Source organism: Pezoporus wallicus, unplaced genomic scaffold (assembly GCF_028554395.1).
Source record: "Pezoporus wallicus isolate ANWC-B61680 ecotype Strahan unplaced genomic scaffold, APGP_CSIRO_Pwel_v1 contig_6966, whole genome shotgun sequence".
NCBI classification, from domain to species: domain Eukaryota; kingdom Metazoa; phylum Chordata; class Aves; order Psittaciformes; family Psittacidae; genus Pezoporus; species Pezoporus wallicus.
This window is the reverse complement of record NW_026639746.1, coordinates 2,676,298-2,702,759: the sequence shown is the minus strand read 5'-3', so window position 1 is coordinate 2,702,759 and position 26,462 is coordinate 2,676,298. Positions and strand designations below refer to the sequence as shown.

Sequence of the window (26,462 nt, the reverse complement as noted above, 5' to 3'; positions counted from 1 at the left end):
GGGGCAGAAAGAGGTTAAAAATCTGACCTGGAAACAAATCTGGTGCTAGCTCTAATTCACAACCACAGTTTTTGGTATGGGAAAATGTTTAATGCAATTTAAATGCTCCCTCCAACAAGGCATCCATTTTAGTAAATCACAGACTTTCTGACCAAATAGCCCAAACTATTTCTCAGGTTTGCTTTGATTATAACATGTTTTGGAGCTGAATTTAGTTGGGGCTATTCAGCCTGGAGAAGAGAAGGCTGTGTGGAGACCTCATATCAGCTTTCCGGTATCTGAAGGGGGCCTACAAGGATATTGGAGAGGGATTCTTCATCAAGGACTGTAGCAATAGGACAAGGGATAATGAGTTAAAACTTAAACAGGGGAAGTTTAGATTGGATATAAGGAAGAAGTTCTTTTACTGTAAGGGTGGTGAGGCACTGGAACAGGTTGCCCAAAGAAGTGCTAAATGCTCCATCCTTGGCAGTGTTCAAGGCCAGGTTGGACAGAGTTTTGGGTGATATGGTCTAGTTTGAGGTGTCCCTGCCCATGGCAGGGGGTTGGAACTACATGACCTTAAGGTACTTTCCAACCCTAACTATTCTGTGATTATATAATTTATTCCAGAAGTATCCATGAAGTTAGAAAGGGGCCTTCAAATGAACTTTTGCCATAGAGGAGATGGAGATCTGTTTAGTGGAAAACAGTGCATCCATAAACATACAGACACCTGTGTGGTACTCTGTGCATGTGCAGACTGGGCTGGCAACACAACACACAACCAGCCAGCTCTGGTACATTGTCCAAAGTACCAGAGCTGGCTGGTTGTGTGTTCTGCTTTAAATCTTTCCTCACCTCTTTCATCAAAATCATGGGAGGGTGGGGGTGACACAGAAAGGTGATGGATCTTGTCAGCTGGCACAGTAAACACAGGGATAGAGCAATTTCCTGTGAGATTTTGCTCACAGGAACTGAGACCAGCACACCTGAAACACTTAGGCCCTGAGCAGCTGTCCTAATTTGAAGCCATGTCCATCTGCCTGGGATTGCATGAGTTACATCTCCTATTCACAACAACAGTCTGGGCACAGCATGTTCAGGGCCACCTTAAAACAATCCAGCCAGCGTTACAGCTATCAACCCACTGTGAAAAACAGAAGTGATCTTGTCACAGGGGGCACAACAGGCTGAGGGTATGTCAGTGCCCCAGGGTAAAGGGCAAGCCAAGGTCATTTTAAACTAGATAACTCACATTACCTTAGACGCCTTAGTTGCAATAGCATGTTTAGGCTTGGCTGATTTATCCCGCTTGGAAGTAAGTGCTAAGACTGCAATGACTTCTTATTCTGGCAGGTTGGTCTCTGTATCCCAGCTATGACCTGTCCAACACTTAAATGAATATAAACCAGAGGAAGAGATAAGTTAGGCTAAGGGAAGAATATAAACCTTTGGCAACCTGAAAAGAGATCAGTCACAGGATGAGTGAAGATATTGTAAAGGTACTTTACTCATGCTAGGTATGGATTTGTTTAAATGATTCAAACTGAGCCTAAGTGATTTCTGCTTCCAAGGGGGTCTGTAGCGTACGGGTTGATCAATGTATTAGTTAGTGGGCCACGCTAGCTGTGAGCTGGAGCTCGTTGCATTCACGCTGTTTGTCCTGGCTGCAAGGAATGTGAGCTGGCGCGGCTCCTGCAGGGGCGCTGCACAACACCACCATCAAGTGGTCTCTGCACCACAATACAGCAGTGTGCCAAACCCTGCTGCCCTTTCAAAATGGGAATAATGCTGCCGAGTTTTCCAAAGATACAAAAATCAAATGTCTCTTCAGCTCCAGATGGGACTTCATTGTAAAAGAGTGTTGGTGTTTAACGTCTTGTCTTTTATGGCATACTCCTTAACCGTTGCTCTTTCAACAAACATGCCAGTGAGCTTATTTCTCAGAATATTTGAAGAGTAAAACTACTTGTGATTAAACCAGCTTCACAGAAAACTTTCTATTGATTTGCACATATTCTAATCAGACAGGTGCTTTCTTAAATTATCGTTTTTTCTCATTTCCCCATTATTTATATCAAATTGCCACACTTAAAATTAAAGTTAAGAACGTGTAAATGAATGAAAGGGAGATAATGCGGTCTCAAGACATGGCAACCCGCAGTTTCACTACTGACCCTTCTGTGATTTCCTGCAGAGAAATACGGCTACAAAATTTATCAAAGTTTTTCCTATAGAAGCCTATCCACTGGTGGCCCACCCAGAATTATCCTCTTGCTTTTTGTATTTGAACAGGCTTTGAATACACTGTTGCTGCTGCTTAGTGCTGTGATTTTTTGGTAGCTCCAGTTTCCTTTTTACCTCTTCCCCTGTGACAGTGCTTTTTTTCTCTCTGAAATGTATAGCACTGAGCAAGTAATTCAGAATATTTCAGATCCGTGCTAAATAAATTCCTGATAGCATGCATAGGAATACATATTAATATGACTCCCCTTTCCAAAACTTCCTAGCTTCTGTCTTTCCATAGGGTAGAATACCATAAAAGGATCTATGCAGCAGTTTTGTTAGGCCAATTAAAAATCCATATATGCCAGTAGGAATCTAGGACTTGACATGGTTCTGCATAGCCTAGATGTTTTCTTGGAAGTTAGCTGGAATCTGTTACTTAACAATTTTCAGCAGATGGGAAAGTTGCCACCATTTTCAGTGTAGATTGCCCGCTCCTCCTGGTGTTTCACTAATTTGGCCTTAATGTCCTGGTTTGAATCTGTAACACATGCTGAAAACAGATATAGAGATTATTTAAATGTACGTCTCTAAGCTTCTTGAGTTGCATTCTCCACCATTCCCTCTAAGGTTCCTTACTGTGGTGGGTTCACCAAAGCTGCTCTGTCACTTCTCTCCTCAGCTGGACAGGGGAGAGAAAATAAAATGAAAGCCTTATGGATCAAGGTAAGGGCAGGGAGAGATCATTCACCCATTACTGTCATGGGTAAAACAGACTCAACTTGAGGAAAATCAATTTAATTATTACAGATCAAATCAGAGTAGGATAATAAGAAATAAAACCAAATCTTTAAACACCTACCCCACCCTTCTCTTCTTCCTGGGCTTAACTTTACTTCTAATTTCTCTACCCCCTCCACTCCCGTGGGAAGGGGAAATGGGAGCTGCAGCCAGTTCATCACATGTTGTCTTTGCTGCTTCTTCCTTCTCAGGAGAGAACTCCTCACACTCTTCCTCTGCTCCAGTGTGGAGTCCCTCCCACAGGATTCAGTCCTCCACTGAACTCCAACATGAGTCCTTCCCATGAGCTACAGTTCTTCCCAAACTGCTCCAGCGTGGGATGCAGTCCCTCGGGTACAGATTGCTCCACTGTGAGTCCCCCACAGGGTCACAAGTCCTGCCATCAAACCTGCTCCAGCATGGGCTCACCTCTCTTCGTGGGCCCATAGCTACTGCCACGACCCTGCTCCAGCATGGGCTTCCCATAGGGTCACAGCCTTCTTCAGGCATCCCTCTGCTCTGGCATGGGGTCCTCCATGGGCTGCAGGTCTATATCTGCTCCACCATAGACCTCCATGGTCTACAGGGGCACAAGCCTGCCTCACCATGATCTGCACCACAGGCTGCAGGGGAATCTCTGCTCTGGTACCTAAAGCACCTCCTCCCCTCCTTCTTCACTGGTATCTGCAGGGCTGGTGCTCTCACATAATTCGCACTTCTCTCTCCAGATGCAGTTGCTGTTGCACAACAGTGTTTTCCCCTTTTTAAATAGGTTATCCCAGAGGTGCTACCACTATTGCTGGTGGGCTTGGCCTTGGACAGTGGTGGGTCCCTCTTGGAGCCAGTTGGCATTGGCTCTGTCAGACAGAAGGGAAGCTTCCAGCATCTTTTCACAGAAGCCACCTCTGTAGCACCCCCACTACCAAAACCTGCCATGCAAATCCAATACATTTATACATGGACAACTTCCATTTTGTGCAAATTTAAATTTCTGAATAGTAGATCAATTGGTCTAAAATTTCCTGGGAGTTCAGTATGTCCTCACCTAGACATCACAGAATTATACAAGGGAAAGGATTAGAAGGGATTCTTTTAGCCAGATGCTGAACTGAGGAGGGTCAAATATGTACCAGCTATTCAGATAGTTTATCTGAGTCACTCCAGTAGAGAATTCACAGCATTCTTAAGCTCCAGTGCTTTATCATTCCAATTAAACAGTTGCACCAACTTCAGCACAAGAAAAATTAATTTTTTACTCTTCCTGTCATCTTCTCTACTTAAAGCTGTTTTGCACAGTGGATTATTATCATATGTACTCTGTTAGATTTTTCTTTCTTAGAGTAAACTATACCAATTCCTTCAGGTTCAGTTTTTAAACATCTTTATATTGTTCTTCTTTGGACTCTCATGGCTTTGTTTTTCTCCAAGCAGGTACCTGTAACAAGGCATTATCAGTGTTTTTTAACATATCACTGCTGGAGTTTCAACATGGAGTCTGTGTGAGACTGTGAGAACCATTCATATAATATTCTTGATGTAATTATTTTAATATTTGAACGATTTTTTTCTTTGGTTTAGGTGAATTGAGAAATTTTTTTTTTCTCAGTTGTGCAAGAGTGGTGATATACTTAAGCATATAGCAGAGGCACATGACCTGCTTTGTGTTAGGCACTATATAAAGACACACCAAAAAGATGATTTCTGTCCCCAAAACTTACAATCTAAATGTAAAAAAGGTAGACACAGATCCCAGATGTAACAGTAACTGCCAGTGGCAGCTGAAGACTGCAGTAAACAAAAGACAGAAAAGAAGGGAATGAGGGTTATAATCTCTGCAAGTATGAACTCATTATGAGAAGTTCTGAATGTTTAATAATTCATTCAGAATTCAGTTCATAGAATCATAGAATTGTTTAGGTTGGAAGAGACCTTTAAGATCATTGAGTCCAACCATTAACCCCGCACTGCCAAGTTCACCTCTAAACCATGGCCCTAAGCATCACATCTACATGTCCTTGAAATACCTCCAGGATTGGTGACTCCACCACTTCCCTGGGCAGCCTGTTCCAATGCTTGAAAACCCTGTCAGTAAAGAAACATTTTCTAATACCCAATCCAAAGCTCTGCTTGTGCACCTTGAGGCCATTTCCTCTTGTCCTATCACTTGTTACTTGGGAGAAGATATCATTACTCACATCGCAACAATCTCCTATCAGGCAGTTGTAGAGAGCAATAACGTCCCCCTGAGCCTCCTTTTCTCCAGGCTAAACAACCCCAGGTCCCTCAGCTGCTCCTTGCACGACTAGTTCTTCACACCCTTCACCAGCGCCACTGCTCTTGTCTGGACACACTCCAGCACCTCAGTGTCCTTCTTACAGAGGAGGGTCCAAAAGTGAACACAGTATTCAAGGTGCAGCCTCACCAGCGCTGAGTACAGAGGGACAAACACGCCCATATAATATACCATAATGAGACAACCCACCTGCTTCTCCTACCCACTCAGCCAAGGGTATTGCCTCATAATATGTGTAAAGTCTAATCACAATTTTGTGCCTGTCTTAAGCACAAAGATGAGTAAAGTAGACAGGCAGGAATATAATGAGTTTCACGTGCTCATCCCATGCGTCACTTAAGCAAAGAAGAAAGACTAAGAAATTATATCTGCTCCTCTCCTATTACGAAGTCAGAAAGACCACAAAGTACAATCATTCTGTAAAAGCTGACATTATATTTGTTTGAAAAAATGGGGAGCTTGCCAGATGAAATCTTTTAATCTTTTTTATCTTAAAAGATGGCTTTTCCTTGTACACAAACATTTCCTGCTCTTAATACAGCTAAATTGCTCTTATCCATAACTAAACAAATATTCAATGTGATTCCTTTTGTATGAATATCAAATATTTGGATTTCTTTTTCTGTTTTTGAAGGGCTATGTTGGGGTTCAGGGTTTTTTCTGCAAGAAACTATCTGTTCATTAAAATTGTTTCTTTAATGGCAGGAAGCTTTGATAAAACAGTGTAGGCGCACAGAGTATTCTATTCACATTTTCTAGCTGGCAGTTTTGGAAGATCTTAACTCATGTATATCAGGTGATATATTATCAGATCAGGCTTTGATAAGTAATAACTGTAAGGCTCTATCCTTACATACATCTATTAATTAACTGTCCACTATCATGCTATCCTGAAGGAGTCCTTACAAGCACAAGATCAACCACTTCAGCTGGCCCCATATGAGCAGCAAGGTTCAGCTGATCACCAGTGATTCATTAAGCCACAGCATCTTATCCTCCACCAGTAGCCTGTGACTGCCCTTAAAGTAACCTGATGGGAGAGCAAGTGGCTGAAAACTTTCAGAGAATCCGGTCATGTCAGTCTCTAAATCACTAGCCAGCTTTGAAAATGTAGGGCCTGTGAAGTTGATCCCTAATTCTGTCACAGGAAGACAGTGACAGAATAAGAACAGAACAGACTCTTATGTAAAATGTGAGAATATAAAAATAAGGGGACATAAATATTCAGAGCTTACAAAGTAGTACCCTCTCATCATATTCCTGGAATTCAGGGACCTACAAAACTGTCTTCAAGTTGGAAAAGACAAAAAATAATTCTTAAGTCAGATATTTCCTGGGTTTTGCTGAAAAATTAAGTATTTCTTCTAAGCAGTGTATATGACAAGGCAAATAAACATCTTTCTTACTGCCTGGTGCAAGTTTATGTTCGTTCAACAAGATGTTGTGGTAGTATTTGAACAGCCATCACGGACCACCTGGTTCACCTTTACTTATTTACATCCCTGTGAATAAAGTGCAGCTGTTTTAATTTGGCAGTAACTGAAACTCACTTTCAAGCATGCAAAATGCAAGATAAATAGAAGAAAGCAAAGCCGTGATTCTGATGTGTAATAACTGTAGTTTTAAGACTTATACTCAAGATGGCAGTATGGAAACAGAAAACAAAAGCTTCGGAAGGGACTTCCCAGAGCTAAGCAGGATCTTCCGATTCTTGCTTTTATTGCATTCTTAATCAGACTGAACTGTTTAAACCACATCAAAATTAAAATTATGAACGGTCAGTAAAGAGAAACACCCAGAGAGCAAATATTGAAGAAGGGGCAAAAATCATTAAAACATAAATTATTAAAAATAATGATTAAGTAATGAACCTTTTGACAGAATTTCATTAACAAAATGTAGAGTTTCCAAACACCAAATCAGAAAAATATTAACATATAACTAGATCCTGGTGAACTACTAGCGAAATTTTAAGCTGCAATGAATTAAATGAGATGGGCTTCTCCCATCAAAATGACAGCTGTGATATTCAAAAAGAACATCTTAGATTTTATTCTGAGTGGCAACACTTCCCTGCATTTAAATCTACTCCATACCACAGATGTCTTCCTTCTATCCTTTTGCCCCTCTGTATTGTATCTCCTTCCTGCATACAAACATGTGCACCTTCCTGTCAATGCAGATGCATTATGTGATTGGTTTATGTCCCTAATAAATATCTAATGTGTTTAACTACAAACCAGCATAACCTATCCTTTGCTTACAGAGCTGAAAATTATTTAATTTATGACTCATGGAGTATATAGAGTTTGATGCCAAGAAGTTTTGGTACCATTAAACTCAGATATGTTGAAATGTTTGTGTCAGGTATCATTATGAAGGTATTTTATTTTGTTTTGTCATACAGAAGTGATGACTACATAATAGGATCTAGGCTAAGGTAAAACAGAAACTTTACAGTAAATCACTGACCAACATTAGGAAATATTAATAGTGTGAGACAACACAATTCATCTGGAGCCAAATAAATTCTTATGAACTTCCCAAAAGAAATTCCTGCAAAAACACAATCCACACAATTAGAAATTGGGATATGTTAAATTTTCATGGCATTGTAGCAATATTAGGCTAACAATGCTTACAGGCCCCTTTTGTATCTCTAAATCATCACCACAATAGCATTTTTTTTTGACTGCAAACTAAAACAGTGTGTGAGAGAGGGAGAAAGACGTCTGGTATTACAGGCTATGCTATGCTAAATCATCTTTTAGCCTTTCTGTACAATAAGAGTCTTTTCTGTTATGCTTATGACTTACAGAAGATTATGTGAGGCCAATGTTTTTCAGGAATGAAAAAATTGGCTGAAATTCTACGAGTTCCTGATACGTGACTGGAAGAAGCAGTTGAATCATTACCTTGTCTTTGAATGTAGCTGGAAAATAAGCTGGTGGAGTGAATCATCACCATCCTGTAAGTTCTCTCTCTTACCGTAAACAATATAGTGTCTGGAAAAGTACTGTAGAAGAAATGTTACAACTGTTTCGTAATTCTGGTTTGGGAAGAGATGTTACTAACGAATGGCAAGAGCATTAGTTCTTTTTGCACCTTTGTAACTGGAATAAGCTTTTATACAGAAATTCTCTCAAGAGCCATGATTTTCAAAAGATGTGTTTGTCTGTATGTTATTTGTCTGCATGTCATCTGTTAGGTGGTTAGTGCACATGAGTGTGCCTTTCCTTATAAGAAATAGATAGCTGCAAAGTTGGTCAAAGGGAGAGCTTTTAGAAAGGGAGTAGGTGGAGCAAAGTTCACTATATTCCTGAAGATAGTGTAATATTTATGTATTTTATGGCAATTTCAAATTTAAAATTGTCCCAAATTTGACAATGTAAGATATATCAAGTAAGTAAAGAAGTCATAATTGGAAAATGCTTAGACTCTGGGTCAGAGTGGTTTTGGTTTCCTGAAATGGGAAAATTATCTGCAACCCCCCAAAAAAACATCTACCATTATTTAATAGAGGGGATATAGTATAGTAATCTCCACTCCCTATTAATAAAAGTTACAGAAAAGAGAGGGAAGTGTTTGTAGACTTACTTCGGTTTTAGTCCCCGTCTGCAGCAGCACTTCCAAAGAGTCACATGTAGCCATCTGGTTACCATCTGGGTCTTATCAAACAGTGTGGGACATTTCCAAGTAGTTATGCAGCCAAAAACTGAGCATCCACAGCTTGTGCGTAAGAGTACCTGAAAGAAATATGCATACTATATCATGGGGACCACGCATACTGAGCATACGATTCTCTCCAGCTCTTCATCTAATACTTTCTTTGAATATCTAAGGCCACATTCATTTTGATGACAGCAACTACTCTGACTTACTGCAGACTGAGTCTGGCCTTTGCTTTCTGAGCTCCAACCGTGCTAGCTGAAATTCTGCCTTCTGGTATCAGTGAGAGAAAACTCTGTGACACTTAATAATCACAGAGAACTTACACATCAGTTGAAGGCAGCTGTAGAGACTGGGCTTCATGGATCTTCTGCTGAGGGAACTTTGCAACTCTGATATGTTTTTAGTGTGCTTCACTGGAGCTGTAGGTTACCTGGGGGAATGGGGTACTTCTAAAATTAATTTCCTAGCCATATGCCAAATTTCAACATATAAATATAACAGGAGTGCAGTAAGCCCAGCATGAACATTTGAGCTTAGAGCCAAATGAATGATTACATCCCTTTGCTGCTGTCATGCTTGGACAATGGGCCATCTCTTCAGATGAAAAGGAAAATAGAAATTTACAGCACCTTTTTGTAGCATGCCTTGATTGCAGTTGCTGGTCATTCTGCCCTTCCATTCTTAATCTCTTGTTGAACGCACAATTAAAGGGCCCTGAATATAGCAATATAACACTAATCCTCTAATCCCCTAACTGGTTCTGCTGAGACTCTACCACGTGAAAATAAAACCCAAATCAAACTGAAACAATAGAAAACAGACAAACCAAAAGATCAATTAATGAAATAGATCAGATGTCGTGGCTTTGGTAACTCCTGTCCTTTCTCCACTTATTTGGGAATTACTTGAAAGGCACTCCGGTGCTATTAAGCTACTATTTGAGAGAATATAATGGACTGCTTCTTCCAGTTTCATAAGCTGGTGTAGTTTCATTTAAGTTAATGATTCTGCACATTGCATCCAGTTGAGGCTCTAGGTGAAGGCCTACTATGACTTCCAGAAGTTTTCCTGACGAAACAGAATGGTAGCATCCCTTCCTGAGACCAAGCTGAAAGTGCCTGTAGAAATGGCCCTGTTCATCAATTTGGTTTTGGCTGTTCATCTTCCTTCATGACATTTGTTGCAGTCATATTACTCCCCTGTGGGATTTCACAATCCTATGTTTGTATTTGTCTTGAGCTCCAGAAACCATAATTCTTGGGAGGAAGGTGAGAGAAATATTTCTACCCTTACAAGCAAAACATCAATGAGTTGTCTGGGCTAGGCTTAGACAAACTGATACATATGAAAAAAACCAAGCTAGCAATATCATTTTTGGTCATTTTATGTTTAGCTGAAGATAAAAAGTTGAATGTATGACGGAACGTTTAAGGAGGGTTCTGAAACAGAGAATTTCTCTGTCTTCCTAATTATCAGTTTGGATTAAACACAAAAATTCCCCTGTTTCAAGGAAGGATATCCATCCACATATGATATTTAAGGTCAAAACTAAAGATAATTAATGCCTTCCCATATAAGAAGAAAATAGGAGACAAGCTGATGGAACAGCCCTCAAAAAAGCAGAGAAGAGTTCTGCTCTGGAAAAAAACTCAAATCTGAAGTAAGTGTGTGGGGATTTGTTTCTTCCTCCCTTGATAAAGGAAACGCAGGTTGTGGGGACATTATAAATGAGGGGATTAGGGAATTGGGGCATAAAAGGAAATAGAATAATGGAACTAGTCCAAGTAATTGCTCTGCAAGAGAACACCCAATGCTCTTCTGGTATCCATCATGACCAAAAAATGATAAGGTAATGAGATCTCTGGAATTTGGCGATAGGGTAGGTGACACTGGCCAATAGGGTAGGTGACACTGGCACGCAAAGTAGTTTTGCCTTTACAAAAAAGTAATTGCATGTTTCCTTAAGACAAACAATAATCATTATAATCTAACCAAAGCTTCAGTTTCCAACTAAAAAGCCATCAAACTACCATGAAAAAAATTTTGTGGAAACTGGGTTTTTACATTTACTAGCTTAAAGGAAAGAAAAAATCTTTATACAAACAAGCCTTGTGCCAAAAAAGCATAGTCAAACACACTCAAGTTGTCTCATTGATTTATGAAAGATTATTCAACTTCAGTAAATCCCTCTTCACAGTTTTAGAAATGTTATGTTTGAGTCAGTAGAACATTCTAGAGTATTTTGCTTTTTTTATTCACTCACTGGCCTTTGTCCGTTTCAGGTAACATGTTTAAAGCTCTCAGTTCTGGTTTTTTGGAATGTTCCCAGCTTCTCAAATCACAACTTTTTCTTTCATGAGTAGGATTGAGGCATTGCAGCTAATGGTGTTAAAAGAGCTTCCTGCTTTTGACTGATCACAGCTGAAAAAGCGCTAACTGGGAAGACTCACTGAGCTGACAGCATCGACCCAGACAAAAGCTCATAAATATATACAGTCAAAACTATGGAGGCTAACCCAGGAGAATTTTCTGTGTTTCTTTAAATCTGGGAACTTGTAAAGAAAGACAGAAATGGTGGCTAAGCCTTCAGTGAGTAAAGTCTTAAGATTTGCCGAGACAATCAGGATTACTGGATGCAGAATTTTCAGGGTCTTCCTTGTCCTTGAGTGGAAACCTCACAGAATCAATGAATGAAGTATCAATAGAAAATACTCGTGAGAGAAGACCTGAGTGGTACAAACATAGGCAGTGATCAACACAGAATGTGTGAGCTTGAGTATTTGTGGGGAAAATGCCAGAAGCATGAACAACTTTTGATTTTCAAACACACAGAACCTGAAGAACAGACATAAATGTAGGGGGTAATGTAAAGACCATGGGGACAGAGGGACATGAGGCCAGGGCAAGAGAGACTGGGACACTGACTTGCCACATTAGAAAATTAATAGAAAAAACAAGATGGCAGTAAAGAAATTAGAAACTGTTTTCACTAAAGGATCATAAAAAGGGCCAGGACTGAGAGGCCAAGGGAAATATGAATGATTTTCAAGATGTTGAGAAGAAGAAGGAAACATGACTCTCAGACAGAAGGGGGTGGACTAAAGACTCTTAAAAGCGTAGTGAAGAGGCAGATTTTTATTACCCAAAATATGTCTTTGAGCAGATCCAGTAGAAAACGTGTTGCTTGTCAGGATGTATTTAGTAAGAATATGAATTAGATGAGACTGTGAGGTTAAAGAGTCTTCTGATAAGAGCCAGAAGAATGGACTGATTATCTTTCATGTTGGGACAAGTGACACAGGTGTCCCATTAGGTGGGTCTCCTGACTGAAGAATATATTCAGTTGCTTAAAAGCTTATAGTAATCACTGAAGTTTTTCAAGTCCTTACGGAAAAAGAAAAAAAAAAAAAGCATGGCAAGATCAGGAAGTAAAAGATAGCAAGTCCTATGGAAAAGCTTAGAAGAAAGAAGAGTCCACAAGGAATGCATGAATGTAGTGACAGAAGGAAGGGAATGAGGGTAAAATGTCTGCAAACACAGGAAATGTAGAGAGAAAATGAAAATGAAGCTGAATAAGACCTGGCAGAGAATAAGAAGGTACAGAAAGCAGTCTTTTTTGAGCCATATACATGAAAATTGGAGGGAGGGAAGGGAGAAGGAGAAAAAGAGACATGCCATTAAGCAATAACAATCTCAGTTTCTCTGAAAACTGCATGAAGTAACCTCTCCAATTTTCACTAATCACAGTAGCTCAGAAAGCAAAGTGAAAGGCATAATGGCTAACAGGAGTTCAAGAAAAGAAAAGCATAGGGGCCTTTTTCTGAGAACTTAAGTGATGCAAAATTGGAAAGTACTTGCCATAGAGAGAAGCATCATGCTATGATGCAGTGTCAGATGGCCCTGAAGACAGTCATAACAGTAATAATATAGCAGTTAATGTTTCAAAATGCTGCAGATACAGAGCGATAACAAAAGATCTCTACTATAAATGCAAAGAAGTAGCTGGTCAGCTGAGGCCTCTGAATTGTTAACACAGAGAGGGCTAAGAACCTAAGACAGAATAGGAAGTATTTCCAAGGACATCATATAAACTTCATGACTTTGAGTGCTCTGTATAGTACTGATCAACTGTGTTTCAGAACAATAAGCTCACAGTGTAAGAGAAATTCTACCAAGTTGCTGCAGAGCTTAGAAATAGAGCTATGCGAAGGGACTTGTATTAGGCAGTATATATATGTGCACATGTGCGTTGGTCAGCCAACTTTAAGAAGACTAGCGAGGAACAAAATAAATCATACCTGGTTTTACATAACGTTTGAATTGAACTGCGTTATGTAGCTATCCAAAAGTACTAGAGTGAAAGTAACCTCTCAAATTACTTTCTGCTTTTTGCTTCTAACAAAATTTGAGTTAGTTTTAAGTGGATTATAATGGCATTTACAGAACTGGCACTGCATCTTTACAGTTCTTTTAAGTTAGTGAATTTTCAAACTGTGGAAGTATTCTGATGCTTTTGATTTGTACTCCATAATGGAGGCAAAGCAACAGTGCAGGTAAAAACCAAATAAACTGAACTTTAAAGTAAGTTTATTATACAACCACAGTAAACTAAGCTCATTCAACACAAATACTTACTTGCTTTGTCATTCGTCACTGAAATGTGGTTTTCTTTCTGCTGAGTCCATTTAGTTTTCTACACTGGACCTTCAAGATTCATTTAAATTCACATATCTTATCTACCAACCTCACTCCAAGAATTTTGAGCTCTCTTGATATCTTTAGACAGCTTTTTATCTGATATTAAGAGCATGAAAATATGGGGAAGTGGGCTCTATTGATGATAGATCTAAGGCTGAAAGTCCTCATGCAAGGAATGCTAAGAAACAACTCAATATTCATGCCAGATGAACATGTAAAACAGATTCCCTTTGCTTAGCTTTATGACCACAAATAGGGGAAAAACCTGTGCAAGCTTAAAAATCAGAGCAGCTGTTGTGTTAATATTTTTAAGGCATGTGGATACAGCTGTGAAAATGTGAAATCATTACAATTTTAAATTACATCTTAGTGCTGTAAGAACCTCAGCCTGTTTAGTACTATAAAAGCCTCGATCTGCTTTTGCATAGGTCCCAGTCTTCAAATCCCCACATACTGTCATCAGTCAAAACATTTCACTTATTAAAGGTTTCAATAATTGTCTTATTTTTAATAATATATTAAATTCTGATGAGGTTGATAGGCTTCAATACACATTTAAAAGTTTCCATTCAGACAGAAAAAGATGTTCAATTTCTCAAAGCTAAGATGTTCCTTGGCTGTACTGTTTTCCTCTACTTATTGCCCTCTTCTTCACTAAAACCACCACTCCGACACTGTTATGTTTTTGTTGCTATGCTCTTTCTTGCTGTTTGTACTGCAAAGATGACATCTCTCCAAGCTATGGATCAGAATGGTACTTTGGAGGAGAGCTCAAAGCTATAACCTTGGGATTTTTTTGGAGTGCTTGGTGTAGAACTTTTCTGTTTCTCACCTTTCCAGTCTGACCTTCATTTTGAATTTGGAGATGTGTAATGATGAACCCCTGCACAGGATGAAAGAAAGGCTGCTTACTGTTGTTAGCATTTGCTTGACTGGTGACAGATGTTCATGACAGTGATAATTTTTTTTAAGTCTTTGCTGCTCTGATGTACAAGGGAAGGAGATTATTAATATTCTGATCAGATACCATTCTTTCCATGAATCCATTTTTCTCACTGTTAATGGCAATCAGTCTTCACACATTTTCACAACATGTTATCAATTTAACAGTAGCTTCCATTCAAATAATTTCAAAATCAAGAATAATCCAAGGGAGCATTACTAGAGTCAACATCTGATCTCTTTTAATTCTTTCTCTATGGTCTGTGTCAGTTCAAGTGTTATAGTCTATTCAGCAACAAAAAACAGAAAGCAACTTGTGATTTTTCACTCTCAAGGACACAGCAGTTCCACTGAGAAGGATCTTTCCTCTCTCACCCCTGTAGAAATCTCTGCACCTGTGCTTGAAGTCTTTGAGGTCTCAGCTAATGAAGTAGGAGCTATTTATAACTCTCCAAATCTCCAACAGTTTTTGATGAAAAACAGTCAGACCTGAAAGCATCTGTGCCACACAAATAGTTCCTCACGCTGGAACTTTAGACTGGCTCAGCTCAGAGAAGACAATCTGCGCTTTCTGCCTTCTCCTTCTTTATGTCAGATGTTGTCCACCAAGAGACAGTTTCATGTTTATACTTAAAAAAGGGAGGAATCTGAGCCATCATGTCAACTGAAAACTCAGAATCTCATCGTTACTCCTGATCGAGTTTCTGTGGCCTAACATCTTCTGCTTGGCTGGCACGCAGAGACTGTCAGCCTACACCGAGGAAGCTTTAGGTGAAGTCATGCAGATTTAGTTCCATTCACACAGTTACAGCAGCTCAGTTCGCCACAGTAAGCTGTTGAAACACAGTAATTTGACTGGAAGCTGAGTCCTAAACTTTCATACTTCAGTCAGTTTTCCTCCTATTTGGGGGATTGTAACAAGCAACAAATTTTTAGAAGATACAGGCTGAATACTGCAAGTACAAATGTGTAATGCCTTGGCCTGCATTCTCTGTCAAAGAGTAGATCATCATGGTTGTAAATTTTCCTATGTGGGCATACTCATCTCTTTTTCCTTTTTCAGTCATCAATAATTTCAGTCACATAAATTGTCTTAAAGACTCTACAATCAAAAGTAGTATCTTCCAGCTGCAGGCCCGGTCTTATTCCACTTGTTTGTCAATGACCTGCACAAAGGACTAGAGTGTACCCTCAACAAGTTTGCTGATGATATGAAGTTGAAGGGCTGTGCTGCCATTCACTGGGACATTGGTAGGCTGGAGAATTGGGTGGAGAGAAACCCAATGAGGTTCAAAGAGGGCAAGTGTAGGGTACTGCACCTGGGAAGGAATAACCCAAAGCACCAGTACAGGCTGGGGGCTGACCAACTAGAGAGCAGTTCAGCTGAGAAGGACCTGGGAATATTGGTAGATGACAAGTTGACTATGAGCCAGCAGTGTGTCCTTGTGGCCAGGAGGGCCAATAGTATCGTGGGGTGCACTGGGAGGAGTGTGGCCAGCAGGTCAAGGGAGGTGATCCTCCCCCTCTACTCGACCCTGGTGAGGCCACATCTGGAGTGCTGTGTCCAGTTCTGGGCTCCTCAGTACAAGAAAGACAAGGAGCTACTGGAGAGTGTACCATGGAGGGCAACAAAGATGATAAGGGGTCTGGAGCACCACTCCTATAAGGAGAGATTGCAGGAGCTGGACCTGTTTAGTCTGGCGAAGACTGAAAGGGGATCTCATTAATGCATATAAATATCTGAAAAGTGGGTACCAGGAGGATGGTGCCAGACTCTTTACAGTGGTGCCCAGTGACAGGATGAGGAGCAGTGGCCATAAACTAAAACACAAGAAGTTTCACCTCAACATGAGGAAGAACTTCTTTATGTTGAGGGTGGCAGAGCACTGGAACAGGCTGCCCAGGGAGGTTGTGGAGTCTCCATCTCTGAAGACATTCAAAACCTGCCAGGACACGTTCCCATGTAACCTGTTTTAGGTGGTTCTGCCTTGGCAGGGGGCTTGGACTAGTTGATCTCCGGAAGTTCCTTCCAACTCTAATGTTTCTGCGATTCTATGACTGATAGTGGGGAATAATTTAGATTGTTGCCATCAAAATTCCCTGAGGAGGCCAGATCCAGGCACACTAGACCTTACCCATTTTCCTGTGGACATACTTGCTCTGCATGAGGGAGGGGAGAGAGAGGTGAAACAATAAGAAAGAGCTAGCTTCCAGAACTGAGCTTCCTTCCTGGATAGTTATCCAACAGCTAGCAGGACTCTAGTGTGTCTCTTAAAGCAATGTTACTGGGAACTCTTATCTTGTTTTGTAAAATGGAGAGTTGGAGCTCCCATTCTCTCCACAACAGGAAAAGAATATTGGATCATTTCCCAAGCCTCCATTTGGAGCATTACTAAGGAATTTTCCTCACGTTAGCTGAAAACCAAAAAATAAAAGGATCTTTTCAATTTCTTTGGCTGTATGCACAGTTCTATAGAAACATGCTGTAGTCTCATTCTTTTCTCCAAATAATATACTCCATGTATTCACCTCAGCAGCTCTGCTCATAGCACACTGTGGCACCAGCCTGTTACAGCACTGTGGAAAGACTGAAAGAGTCTATTCTAAAGGGCATAAACTTCAAGACTCAGCCCTACTGTCACTGATTCTTTGATTTCAAGTGAGGGAGAAAGGACTACTGTGTGGGCATGAAAATGGACAGCCAGAAACAGCCACCTGCTAGCAAAAAGGAGAGAGAATATACTCATCACACATGATGTAGTAGCAGCTATGTTACTATGTATATGCCTCACATACAGTGCCAATGGGTAGTCTATGACCCTTGAAATAAATCCGTCCCATATTCCCTGATTGAAGAGAGGACAGAAGGCTGAGAAGTAAGAAGCTTATTTTAGCTGACTGGGTTACTGGAACACAGACATAATTGACAGTTTTGCTGATACAGCAAATTTAAACTTATTTGGCTTATGCAACCAGAAAAACAACAGTGAGCAATGAAAAATGAGAGGTAGCCAGGCAGACTATCTCAAGAGAAGCCTAAATGACTCATGCCAATTCATATGATGGTTCCAGTGTTTTGCATTAAATAAATACTTTGTTCTGTAGCTCTATTACCAGTTAAGCCTGTAAAACCTTTCTGTCACAGAAGCAGGGTCTGGGATCATCCCAGACCATGCAGCCTAGAAAGTGTTAATAGGAGGTATCCTGATGGCTCTGCACAGAACTAAACCTGCTCAGACTATTCACTTGGTACTTGTGTATTCCACTCTCCAGTGCTACTGATTTAGGGAATGCTTCTTAGCTCAGAGCACCACATCAGATTTGCTCTAAGTACTGTCATGGTACTCAGTTCACTCTCAAAAGCGCTCTCAAAATCTGAGGCTATAAGGTTTTGCAAAATCAAGTTTGATTCAGTAGTGTCAGCTCTGAATGGGAGTTAAGAAGCTAAATTTGGCCCAAGCCACTCCAATGGGAATTGGTATTCCACAGAATGTAGCAGGAATAACAGACACCCACACCATATCTGCACGTAGCTAGGTCAGGTTTACACGAGTTATTAGTGTGGGGTTTGTACCACATGAAAGCTGATGGAATGCATCAACTGCACCTAAATTAATCCAAGCCAAAAAAAAAAAACAGCTGTGCAGACGGCTAGCTCCATTGTCTTGCATCTGCAACATAGTTAATCTTCAACCTGAATAAACAGCCCTTGGATAACTGAGAGTGAAGTACACAATATACCACCATTCTCTCAGCACATTCAAGCACTGACACATCATTTATTTCCCATAGACTGTGCGTACAAAGCTGACAACAGAATGTGTGACTTTCATAGAGAAACTGAGGAAGTTTTTCCATTTTTATGATAAAATCTTCATACCATTTTGCCTGTGCATACCAAAACAGTTAATTGTCTTTTCTTAGGGACAACCCCTATGTATTGTAGAACTGATTCTGAGTCTATGTCACTCCTCACCTTAGCTCACAATATAGCGTGAGCAAGAGGACAAATAAATTATGAGGGTTTGAGTAGTTAGCTAAAACCTGGAAAAAACATTAGTTTCTAGGCTCAAGCTGTAAGGTTTCCACATGTATACTGCAAGAACTTTAAAGACAGGCACCCCTATGTGATTTGCAACAGACATAGAACTACTAGCTTCAGCTTCTTTCTCAAGCCTTCACTAACTCACCTTACATCGAGTCACTTTTATTTGAATTTCAGAGCTGTCATAACTTCCCACACCAAAACTATCTTTTACCACTAATATCTAAACCCTCTCTACAGATTTCCAATTCCCAGAGCCTTCTTACTGGGATTGTTGATTCAGCTCAGCTGTGCCCTAAAACCCATTTGCCCCTGACACTTGTGATCCAGTTCTCCTTCAGCTGATCATGTTAATCCAGTGCTTTCTGAGAAGAGATAGGTAATTGAGTTCCCTTATAATCAATCTCTGCTTTGGGGATAAAAGGGTTTTTGGAGCTCATAAGTCTAAATTCTAAGTTCTTGTGCCCAACATTTCATATTGCTTGATTCCTTGTCTAGCTCTTGGTATCTTATGTAGGTGCTCTGAAATATTCCTGTACTGACAAAATATTAGGGTATAGGTAGAAATTATGCTGTTTAAATATATCCTAAAGTGCCAGATGCATGAGGATATTTCAGGACCTAACCTCCCACTGATTTCAGCAGATCCGGTATCCGCTTCCTACTTAGAAAATTAGTCACCTATGTATTATGCAGATAGATTTTAAAGGTCGTGTCTTTCCTCTGCCCTTAGCAGATTGCCACACCTGCAGACAAGATAAGTCAAAAACATGAGCCAGCCATGCCAGCACAGTCTTCTTTTATACTTGTTGGTGTGGCTTCCATTTTGGACTGTCTACCTTCTTTTAAAATAAGAAGATTAATTTGCTAGTTCTTGTAGCCCAATTTTTTGAATCTATCCCAAGTCTCTCAAAAGTTATGAATGCTTGACCAGGCTGTGGCCTGGTTTATTTGATCTGTCACCTATTACGTCTTGGGGCATAATCAGCTTCACTTGTTCCAGTTGTGGCTAGTTAACATACTTGCTAGTGCAAACAAGCCAAGTTAAGCACCTTTTCTCCCCTGTTGTGGAAGATGGAGAAGGTATCACTGACTTATTTTCAGACATCGCTGTTTACAGCCTCAGAAAAACCTCACATGAATGTCTGCAGCCACTGACTTCTATCAGAGATGTGTATGCAGCATAGTCATAATATAGTAACAGCTAACCTTACTGAAAGAAGAGTATATTCCTTCAGCTTTACCTGTCTGCTCATTTTTCTGCAAATCCCAAACACCTTTTGTATCATCATCAAGAGCTGCAAGATTTCTAAATCTTATTTTTAGAATAAATACAATACCTGCAGTAGGCAAGCTGTGGTTCATGGGTAATGCATCCATTTTGCATTAGCCCATCAGACTGAAAATAATAGGGATCAGAGATTACAGGTTGAAATGCAAATGTTGTACTTATTTACAGTCTTTAATATGTCCAATCTACTATGTTGGAAAAACAGCATGACCATGCATCGTTACATATCCAGGTATCATATCTTCTAGTGTGAAGCTACATCTGTCTACAACTAGAATAATAGTCTAGAATGAATATTTGCTATATAAAATGAGCTGAATGTTTTCTTGGACAATAAAAACAAACTTATTTTTCTTCAGAGGTCATTTTTTTCTCTACTATCAAGATATTTGATTGACTTAGTTTGTATATTTGCTATACAAGACAGACATGTTTAAATTCCTCAGAAATTCTGTTACTTTCTCAGAAAGTGGGTGTTGGTCTCTTCTCCAACCAATAACAAACAATAGGAGAAGAGGAAATGGCCTCAAGTTGTGCCAGGGGAGGTTTAGACTGGATATTAGGAAAAAAATATTCACTGAAAGGGTTGTCAAGCATTGGAACAGGCTGCCCAGGGAAGTGGTGGAGTCACCATCCCTGGAGGTATTTAAAAGACTCGTAGATGTATCTCTTAGGGACACGGTTTAGTTGTGGATTTGGCAGTGCTGGGTTAATGGTTGGACTTGATGATCTTCAATTACTTTTCCAACCTAAACTGTTCTATGATTCTATAAATGTGTTAAGTCCTCAGTACTCACAATCTTCTTCAATTTCATTAATTTCTGTATGATCTGTTTGAAAACACATTTCTTGTACTTCAATTTTATATGGAGGATAATACTGTCTGTATTTCTATAACGGGTCAGAGCTAACCTGCTTTGCCTGAGTTAATCAAGAGTCATTAAAGACATAAAGGGTATTAATGGCTGCTATTACCAGAGAAAAGACAACCTTACATTTGTATTTTTCCCACTATACTGGAATTTATTGCATGGAGATGAAGATGGAAGCTAAGGTAAATCTCTTACATTTTTTTCCAGAGATCTTCCACTAGTAATAAAGGTAGCCTGTCAAAAGGTCCATTTGTTTTCAATTTCCGTAAACATGGTTTTATCTCCTTGAACTATGACAATAGTAAAGAAAAAAAATTCTTTTTCCATTTCAAAAATTCTGTAATTGACCACATTTTCCATTGCAATAACTGAAGGCAGAACATTTCAATCTGGCTTGTCGAAAAAGTATCCTTGAGCATTTCTGTAAATATTGGCATTATATCTCATGAAGTTACAAGCTTCAAATGATAATGCTTTTTTAAGTCAAGTGACAGTTTGGTGCAGATTTGTTAGCTCACTATGAAATGGTGTGCAGACATATATAGTGAGCCCAGCCACGTTGTGACATATCGAGCTAAAATGTAAAGGAAATGGGTCACAGGAGCGCTATCAATAAACTAGTATTTTTTTCTTTTATTTTTCTCTCCCAGGGTCCTTTTCTGCAAACACATTAAATTCCTAACTGCCTGACAGAGGATGGTATCAATCTGTGTGGTAGTGCTTATTGATTAGGTTCGCTAGGATATGTGCTGCCAGCTCCAATAAGCAAGAACATTTTGAGTGAAATTGATCACATCAGTCCTGAAAGTAGAAACATTTTTGTGGGAAGTCCTCATGCAACCATCTGGTTTAAAACTTTTTAGGTTTGAAATCAATAGGCTCAGAGCACAGCTGGAAGAGATTGTTTCTAACGGATTTTTTTTTTCAACTTGTTGGTTACTAAGTACCAATATTGACAGGGTAGAAGTGAATTTGAGGCCATGTTGGCCATACTTATATTGTTATTGTTTTACAAAACCTAAGATTTATCTACATTACCAAATAATTTAGCATTATATAAACAGATTAGTAGATCAATGCACTTAATGCAGTGGCCACAACATCTGCATGTTGCAAGGTTTTCGGCACCGCAGGCTAGATTTGGGCTGGTCCCCACCACCAAATGATCCAAACACACATGAAATTCAAGGCAGTCTAAAAAGCCATTCATCAGTTTCAATCTTTGCTTTCCTGTTAACGTGTAGACTACATGGGATGCAGATCTCAACTATACTTTCTTGTTTAGTTTTCTCCAAAAGCGATCTGGTTGACACACCAGCATAGCTCTGCAAACTAAACCAATGCACAGAGTGAGTGAGGAGGATCAGGGGTTTTGCTTCAAAACTGTTTTACAACTGCAAACCAAAATGTTAATGCCTTTATTCCTTTTCTCAGCATTTTAATGCCATAAGCATAAAAAGAGCAGAGGAAGTAAGATACATATACTAGCTTACTAAGGGGAGGGTCTGAAAAGTACTGTCAATGAGACTTTTCTTTTACAAAGGAGGAGTGAAAAATCCCCATCAGAATCACACAAAGAATCTAAATGTTCACCCAGAGTTATCAAGCTGTCACCATACACCTACAAAACATGAAGCAGTTCTCACTCAATACCACATACCACCGCATCATGAATAGTAAGCATTTTTTTGGTATTGGTGCCTGTATTACAAATACACAAAAAGGAAAAGAGAGGATGTAAGCTGCTATATGACTAAATATAGGAAAATTACTTTGGGAAAGCATTTGATGAGAGAGCATGCTATCAGTGGAGGAGGAACTAATGTCTGAATGCTCTATCAGTAAATGGTAAGATAAGGCAGCAGCACACAGCAAACCAGAAACCAAGTAATGAAAATATGTAAATATGCCAGATTACAAGTCTTCGATAGCATTACATATTTCAAAATGAAACAGGAAACAAGAAAGGCTAATTAAAATTATATAATGGCACGATCACGTGGATATTGCAAACTATAAGCAGAATCATAAACTCAGTCCAAGGTTCTGGAACCATTCGATGGACTCTGGGAAAATACAGTGAATTTCTTGTGTTCCTCTTTGCAAAGGGGCGTACCATTCAGTTGGTAGTTATTTGAGTTATGGCCTAAGGCTCACCACAGTGTAACGTGAGTCTGGTTTTTCATAGAGGTGCAAATATGTCCCATAGATTGTCTGAATATGGTTTTATGTCAGCCAGAATAGTCCAGGCAAGTGTAAACTGGCAGTTTTGGTGGTACCACCAACAGGATTTCCTTGTTTGGAGCATCACAGACCACTGCTGCACTGATTGGAGACCTTTGAAACAGCCTACCCCAAGGAGACAGTTCCAGGAAAAAGGTAGTACAGAAAGCCCCACTGAAACAAATGAATTAATGAACATATTGACACTATGTAGGGAACAAGCAATTCATACAATAGACTCATAAAGAAAACAAAAAATGTATCCTGGCAATATATTGCAGCATTCTCGTAGCAAGTTCTATTCAAAGGTTGGGACATCTTCTGAATATATTTTACCTGGAAATAGGTAAAAACAATTCACCAAGCACACTGCTGTCTCATACCTTCAATTCTATTATGAGAAAGAAGATACAGGAATAATAAGTGAGTGGGAAAAGGAGGTATGGCTGCTAAACTTAGCTAAACTGCACTTAGCCAAACTGCCTACTTACACATACTAAAGCATTGTTCTCACATGCCTTCAATTAAGTTAAAAATGACCCTTCTCTGTGCTGTTGTTGCCAAAGTCAGGAATTACAGGAGAAGTGAATGGGTAGTTTCCTTTATCTTGCACAGCACTGAGTAGTTTTAAACATTTGGGAGCATAATCTCAGATCAATTTACAAAGGAAAAATATCAGTTTCACCAGTAACAGAGACTGCTAGGATGCATGGAAATCCAAACAGATGCACAGCATTCCAGTGTATTAGCATGGAGACAGCTTTGAGGAATCTACGACAGATAGCTATGACACCCAATGTTATGATCAGCAACACCAGGGAAATAAATAGCAGTTTCCCCAGCAGAACTGCAATTGACTGCAGTTCTTGGGACACTTGGGAAGAGACTCAGCTTATCTAACTTCAGGCATTTCTAGAATGCATACACTTGACCTATTTTGGGTGTCTATATTAGGATGAGATGAATCACACATTGGAAGTGTCTGTTTCTCACCACTGACTTTAAAAAAGCCTAGATGAGTGGCTCAGAGGATTAGGTTAGATGAAACCTATTCTACTGCCCTTCCAGGCACTCTGACATGATGCAAAGAGTAAAAGCAACATAGCAGGTGCTTGTGCTTGCAAAAACACAGGAAGACCTCAACAGCCATACATATTCCAGCTTCAGCAACAAGCCAAATTATGCAAGAAAAATTAACGAGTGCCTGTAGCTATGATTTTTTTCAGAGGCCATAGAATAAATGCTTTCATCTTTCCAGGAACATGGACATAATAGTTATCCAGTGTGTCCCAAAAAGCAGTTTCAGATAACAGATCCCGGAGACGTGTAAGATTTACCATGAAACAGAAATTCTACCACACTGTCACTGCATCACAGTCACTTAGGTGGCAAAAGCAACCCAATTACTAAAATTGCTAAGGTTGAATTAAAGAGTGCTGCAAAGAAGGAAAAGAATGGGAAGCCGTGTCTGTGAGGAAAACATCTGAATTCTCATGCTGGTCTCCTGGTGATCCAGTCTGCACAGATGCATGTTTGATGTCTTTTTATGTTAAGACATGCATACACCCACTTCACTGCCTGCTGTATCAGCTGTTCAAATTAATGTTCAACTAGCTCACCCATTTTCTTTGAATAAATTGTGTGCTCAGGAGGAAGCCAAGTGTTTCGAACAATGGTGGAACTCAGCAAGGTAGGTGGGTATGCACAAAAGCTGCAGACACTTTCATTCACTAGGAACACAGGTCATAAACATCTATGTGGAGTTGGATGAAACTTTCATTCCAGTAAAATTTGATCAGCAGAGGCAAAAGGAACTGTGAATACTGAGTGGCTGACACTGAATGGAACCTGGTATTAAACTGCCTGCAAAGTATACACAAAACTTACTTTATAATAGAAAGCCTGTAAAAAAACCTCTCCCCAGACCAGAGGAAAGTGCCTTACAGTTTTGATTCATTTTCCTTGTCACATTTAACTGCAATAGGCTAGAGAGGTGACCTCCCCCACAGCTAGAGCAGTAACTTCTTCAGCTGCCACAGCACAATCCACCAGGGATAGTGAATCAGGTGTTTTAACTGCTGCAGTTCACAGCCAGTGAATTAACTTAAACTGCCATTGATTTTTAGGTTATGTAACTAAATCAGACGTGAATTGTAGTAGCTAATGAGAATGCTACCCATTTTCATCTTTGCTACATAGCACCCATTCTGCCCCTTTGGCAAACTATAAAGGAAAGGGATGAACATCCAGGTAAATAGCCTCTTCAAACACTGCATCTAAAATTTAGGGAGGATTGTGAATTAGAGCTCCTTAGCTGCCAAACAACTTAATAAAATAAGAAAGATACTGTAATGTCTGAGGTGGTATTGTTTTTATGAGGTGTAATAGAATATTAAGTAAGAAGTTTATGATATTCCTGCTTAATTTTGTTATCACCAGAAGCACAACAAAAGACACATTACCTCTGGCAGCTTCTCAAGGCACGAGTATGTAATTCCTCTGCAAGGTGCTTCTAAGCAGCAAAGAGGATTACTTACCAAGAGTAGGGGTTGTTAAAAACTGAGGCAAAACTGGCTCCAACTCTCACGTGGAAAACAGAGTATCATGGTCTACTGACTGTTGAACTATATCTAACCTCTGACAACACTTGATCCAAAAAGTGTTAAGCCCCAAAGCTTTATCCATAGGAAAAGGAACTAGCTTGGAAGGATGAGGTAATAAATCAAGAGTCAATGAGTCTAGAGGGCCTAATGTGGAAAATGGGGAAACACAGTCGTATGGCTGTAATTGAAACACAGTTGTGTGGCTGTAATTGTGTCACATTACTCAGACTTCCTGTGCTGTATAAAGCAGTGTTCATGGAGAGCTACAGTCCCCTTAAGATTCACCTGTCCTTCTTTCTGGCCTGTGGCTTGATACCTCCAAGGTATACTGCCAGTAACGTGACCTAGCCTCTCACCAGTGGTTGTACACAGATGGGCAACTGTCACAATCCCTTTCCCACTCCTCCCAACAAGGCAGCCTAAGAAGATTCCAAATGGGAGTTGGACCCTAAAAAACATTCACACCAGAGGAGTTCATACACCAGATGAAGTGACTGATAGGCCTGGTACCAGGCAGGGAGGTCCTCACTTACCTCTCTGGTTTAAGCTGTTGTTGAGCAGTCTCGTTTGTTTGCTACTTCTCCTGCCCATTGACTCTTCTTGGCATCCTCCTGGTACTGCCCACTCTTGCCACTATATTTGCTGCCCACCACCTGAAGCTTGTAAATCTTTATGGCATGAAAGCATAAAGAAGATTGTGGTGTTTCTTTGCACAGCAATTTACTCTTTTATGTTATGTACCTGCCGAATTATCTTCCCCTCTGTATTTTCCATAATACTGTAGTTACAAGCACACATTTTACACTCCCTGACTTGGAGACCTTATGCAAACAGC

The 26,462-nt window shown here is 39.9% G+C and overlaps 1 long non-coding RNA gene across 1 annotated transcript in view; it reads left to right on the top strand.

The window, feature by feature from the left end:
- The first annotated feature begins 1,418 nt into the window (after positions 1 to 1,418).
- The window catches only part of LOC130602702 (uncharacterized), a 40,021-nt gene continuing 14,977 nt past the window's right edge, over positions 1,419 to 26,462 (top strand). Inside the window, exons 1-2 of the long non-coding RNA XR_008972966.1 lie at positions 1,419 to 1,502; positions 8,100 to 8,251. This is a non-coding gene — a long non-coding RNA (uncharacterized LOC130602702). The remainder of the gene's footprint in view (positions 1,503 to 8,099; positions 8,252 to 26,462) is intronic.